This window comes from Pagrus pagrus (assembly GCF_965226575.1).
Source record: "Pagrus pagrus genome assembly, contig: HAP1_SCAFFOLD_27, whole genome shotgun sequence".
Lineage (NCBI taxonomy): Eukaryota > Metazoa > Chordata > Actinopteri > Spariformes > Sparidae > Pagrus > Pagrus pagrus.
Genome location: NW_028175436.1, coordinates 190,887 through 196,546, shown reverse-complemented (window position 1 = coordinate 196,546; position 5,660 = coordinate 190,887). Strand labels below are relative to the sequence as shown.

The 5,660-nt window shown below is 40.5% G+C and overlaps 1 long non-coding RNA gene across 1 annotated transcript; it reads right to left on the bottom strand.

The window, feature by feature from the left end:
- Positions 1–771: 771 nt before the first annotated feature.
- LOC311253631 lies at positions 772–1,955 on the bottom strand. The gene is made up of 3 exons (XR_014621740.1): positions 1,761–1,955; positions 1,517–1,664; positions 772–1,429 (listed from the first exon to the last, which is right to left on the bottom strand). It is a non-coding gene; the product is annotated as an uncharacterized lncRNA (long non-coding RNA).
- Positions 1,956–5,660: the final 3,705 nt, after the last annotated feature.

Sequence of the window (5,660 nt, the reverse complement as noted above, 5' to 3'; positions counted from 1 at the left end):
AGTTATGCTGCTATAGGCCTAGTCCGGGGGACAAATGACACACTGAGCTTCTCTCTTCTCCTCTCCTCTCCATCTGTATACATTATGCCTGTATACATGCCCCATCTCTGCATGTCACTGACTTCACTTCTTCCCCGGAGTCCTTGTGCTCTCTAGTCCTACAGGCTCCCATGGATCCTGGCCGCGCCCGGTTCGTGGATCGTGGATGCGCCTACTGCTATGGCCCTGCCTGATTATGGATGCGCCTACTGCCATGGCCCTGCCTGACACCCACCACTACTGTCGCTAATATTAGTCATATCTCTGTTACATACGTTCCACTACTATTATTGTAATGCAATACTACATACTATCCTTACCGTTAACCACTACTACTGTTATCACTAGTAATCACATTTCCATGTGCATTTCATTGTTGTTGCTGTGATGCCTCTTTATGTGCTTTCATTCCTGTCAACCATCCATTATAATTGTATACATCGTGATCTCGTTGATCTGCTCTGTACATGCGACATCTATTGCACGTCTGTCCGTCCTGGGAAAGGGATCCCTCCTCTGTGGCTCTTCCTGAGGTTTCTTCCGCATTTTTTTTTTCCCCTGTTAAAAGGGCTTTTTTTTGGGGCAAGTTTTTCCTCACTCGAATCGAGGGTCGAAGGACAGAGGGTGTCGTCTCTGTACAGATTGTAAAGCCCTCTGAGGCAAACTGTGATTTGTGAATTTGGGCTATACAAATAAAATTTGATTTGATTTGATTTGACCACTGTTGAAAACATGTAAACAAACCTGAAGACCTGAAGACCAGTGTGCCCAGCGGACCCAATGTCAGGGGCACGGATGACAGTTTTCTGATGTCATCAAGGAATTTGTTGTTAATGCAGCAGTTGTGCATCTCCAACAAAATCCTCACTGTCTGCTTGAAATGTACCTCGTTCATTTGGGTGAGCGAGTACCTGGTAGCTGCTAACTCGCGATTCAGCTGTTCTGCTACAGATGAATTTATTTTGGAGCGTAAATTGGGGCACAAGTTCAAACTCCTTAAACTTTCCTCTGGTCTCTTCTGGTGGAAACGGTCGTACAATGCGTACCTCTCAGTGGTTTTGGTAACTGGATGGGGCAGTATCCATCGGTCATCGTTTTTTGTTGGTGGTTGTAAGGGGGAATGTGTACTGAGGTTTTTTACCCAGGCCATTTCAATTTGGAGTTTCTTTTCTGCTGCACTTGCCAAATTGTCTGTGGTTGGTGGACACAATCGCCCTGCTTCGATTGTTCATGTGTCTGGCAACTTGGCCAGACACATCTGAGATATAGCATGTTGGGAATGCTTTAAAACTAAGCAAACCATCAACATGGTCCCTAGCGGACTCAGTCCAGAACAAAAAGTTCAAATAGTAGACCACTCCATGAGGGCAAGAGAAATGCAGTACTCCACCTGTAAATAATAAAAGAAAGCATAAACATAGAAAAAAAGACCAACGACACATAATCATTTTAAAGACATCTCATTTTGAAGTCTAACCTCCAGTCTTTTGCAGCTTCAAGAAAAGCTTTGGGTACACTTCCTTGAAGTTGACGAGCTCCTCCAATCTGTTCACGAGGTCAGTGACAGATCCCTCATCACTGACACCAAGTGCATTACAGGCCTCTTGCAGGTCTTTCTTTAGAGGCTGTGGGTGTTTTGGACAGTAGTAGTTTTTTTGTATTACATTGTTTAGACAATATAAATGACGAAAATAACTACTGACATTTTCAATATAACACACCTTCTTCAATTCAAGCAGGGACAGAATCGTGTCTTCATCCAACTGCTTTGCTGGCACTTTTGAATCTTCTTTTCTTTTTTTCATGCCTTTCTTTGCCTCTGTTTTTGGCAGCATGTCCCCCTTTCTAACATCCTCCCCCATCCAAGGAGCCAATGTTGAGTATGATGTCTTGGTCTCATATGGGTTTCTAGTTGATGTACCTGGGGATATTTTTAAATGATAAAAATAACTTTCATTAACATTAACAACATACTCTATGTAATTTATAGATATGCAGGCCTGTGTACTGCGTGTGATATGTATGTCCAATTATACTGTTTTCCGGTTACTCTGAATAACGTGTTTTTTCTTTAGCTCACTCACAGTCCTGGCTACCTTGACAAAACTTAAAATGCACAATAAGTGACTTTAAATGAGGGAAAACATACAAATCCCCTCAAAGAAATAACAACACAGAAGACAGCACCTTGGTCCCAAAAATAAAATGTAAATCAGTACATGTGCAGTAAGCCAACAGAAAAGTCCTATATTCATTACTACAAAATATGAAATTGGGCTGATTTTAAATGAGCATTTCTAGCAAAAAGTGTACTGGAAGCATTCATGATCGTTGTTGTGGACTGATGGCTGTGATCTGTATGCACTTTTTATATCAAATGAATTATGTGAATAACAGTTTACTCTGGACAGAACTCACTTAAGGGTATACTCCCTCTTGTGGCATAAGCGAGCAACAATGTGGTAAACTTTTATAACAGGTATGTATAGTCCTGTCCAGCTTTGATTATAATTTTGGCCACAGGCAAGTGATGAGAGATCAGTGTGAATTTTCTGTACAGGCCATTCAATTCTTTTGGATGCATACTTAGAAGAAAAATGAGGGTTGTGAGTGATAAAAAAAATTTAGTCTTATTCTACCAAATTCTATTGTATTTTGTGAAAACGCGAGGATATCTCCCTTTTTCAAATTAGATGACAAACCATAATTAAAAGAACACTCTTTTTTCCAGTTTTCGTTTCAGAATAGGCAATTGATTGATATGAAGGTACACAGATAAGCTAATAATTACCTCACAAAAGTTCACTTGTAGCTTATAAAAACAAATCAAAGTTATGCCAAAAGTGTTTTCAATTTTCCGTACAAGAACAATGTAAATCAAATGTTAACAGTTTCTGTTTGACAAACCCATCCCCTTTCCTTGAGCCATTTTTGTCTTGTCATGTAAATGTGGTTATGGGGCCTAGGATAGGAACTTTAAATGTCTAATGCAATAAACTAACCTGATATAAACCCCTCGGCGATCATTTACTGTCCCCCACACTGGTAACAACTGAACATGAATCTGAAGTCTGTCAATGACAGAAAGTGGTGAAAAGCTCTTCGAACAGTTTGGTGGTGGAAACGGTTGTCATTGAAGAATGACAGGGTTGACGGCATGCGACCAGGAGCGGTTTTGTTCTGAGAAATGCATAAAAACCTGAGTCAAAAAAATACATCCAATTGCTGTTGTCACACACAACAGTCCTGAGACATAACTTTTCTGTTACCAATAACCTCAACGACTACTTAAAATAGAGAGTTAGTACATTTAATGATGTCATAACACGTAAAGCATAATATAGTGTCTAATTTCAATGAAAAGTAGCTTAAAATAAAGAACAAAGGCCCCTGGCAGTAGTTCATCATTATTTGCATGACAGATGACGTTCAATAAAGATTTTCACTCTAAACATTAACACTTACGGTCAATGCAGAAAGCAGAAGTTCACATAACGGGAGGGTCAGGAAGACACGGTCATTGAAATTGTGGAACCCAGACTTGTAGTCCTGAAAACGCACATGGTTCTTGCATAGGGGACACTGCTTGATGGCCACGGAGATACCTGTAGATCATTTAGGGCCAAATGAAAACAAGATGACAAACAAACACAGATGAAGACTTAATATGTACAGTATGTGTAACATAATGACTGATAGACAGACAGACAGACAGACAGTCAGAAAGGACAGACAGAAACAGATGCATGTTTTTTAAACTATCAACATCACTTGCTTTTTTTAATGTATGTGTAGCCATAAACAGTTGCCTGAGTGGTAATAATGTTGTAGGGCAGTAGATCTGGTGGTGTGGGTCCCGGACAATATGGGCAAGTGGTCTCTTCTGGAAAGAAAACATTGGGGGGATCCTTCTCTTTACTTCTGAGATCCACTGGTAGCTCCTGGAGTGGTGGGATTTTCTTTTTAGTATACAAATAGTTGGTCATTTGACATACATTTCTGTCATTTTCGGCATACGCTGAAATTTCAGCTTCCAACATGTGTATTTCTGTTTCCAGATCGTCTATGTCATTTATCAGGATGTCTGAATTAGGCAGGAGAAGATCTGGGGATTCCTGAAAGATCCACCACATTGCCAGCATGCGGTGGAGACAACAATGTGATTTCCCAGTCCCTCTACACTGGCAGTTCCACTTACCAGACACTGAGTCAAAGGTTACTCTAGTGCGCCCACATTTGCACCAGTTATCCATCTGGCCAGTGTATATAGAGAAGAACACCCATCTTTTGGAGTATCCCATGTCACCATAAAAGAGGGGGTATACTGTGTCCACTACATTTTCTAAGGCAGCTTTATGCATGCTCTCACACTGGTCAGACCACTCCTGTGATATTAATCCCTTGTCTTTCATTGCCTGCAATGACTGGAAGGTCAGGCTGGCAGGTGGGCTACAGTTGTTAGAAAAAAAAAAGCGTCGTAACCGCCATTACGCGTTTTTTCGATGGCACCATTTCTAAAAATGTTGAGGGGCCACAACAATACAACTGACCACCTATTTTAAGGCTTTTATGAAAAAGTGAACGGTTCACCTCAACTTATTGTAATGTATTATAATTCCAACTCGAACACAGCAACTGCAACTTGGCTGTAAACTTCGGTAATGGCTTCACGTAAGCTTGCTTGTAGAATTATGACAAGGTGATTCGGACTTTTTCAGTTAGAGTAATTCCATTGCCAGTCTAGCATACTACTTAAATATTGTAAGGAATACTGTAAAATCATGGAAACCACTTTTTTTTTTCCTTGTGAGAGCTTGTATGCGAGCAAAACTTACCAGCTATGTCTTCAAGTCATCAGGTAAACACTGTCTCTGGTATCAAAGAGTGGTAGACGTACTGACCTCACGCAACACACTTGAACTATGGGTAATGGCTTACAATGATCTACTTTGCTATAGCCTACATAGCCTATGATTCATATCGTTGGTGGTATGACGTAAGGCAATTGATATTGGGGGTTGTATAGAGGCGGTGGATGAGCTGTATACACTACCCAGCAAGCAACTTTCTGTGTAATAAACATGTAATAGCCGTCAATTGCAAACCTGATGACTAGGCTAGAACAAGGCTAAATTTGGGTATGAGGATGTTGATTAAATCTTCACATATAGACCACATTTCACCAGTATTTGCAATACTGGCTTAGATGTGAGAAATTAGAAAAATGAGGATAAGATCTAATTTGCACATTTTAAAGGATAAAAGGTTTGTTTATGGCACAAAAGAAAGAGAAAGTTGCATAAAGCAGCCCCTTTGGATCAGCGGTCTCGTGCTTAGTATTCTCCTGGGCGGGTGGTCACGCTATCTAGTACGCCACTGAGTCGAGAATGGAAAGCATTGTACAATTCTTTCACTCGTGTATTTTGCTTCGCAAGTACGGTCTCTGGCAATAAGTGCTCGTGTTTACAGTGTCTGCGCCTGCGCTTTCCAGCAGGAAGCACAATTGTTGTTTTACATTAATGTATGAAAATACTACCATGATCTCAGGGAAATGTGTGCTGAAGCAGGAGTGGTATATGTAACTATTATATATATATACATACATCTCTAGTTTCTGACAC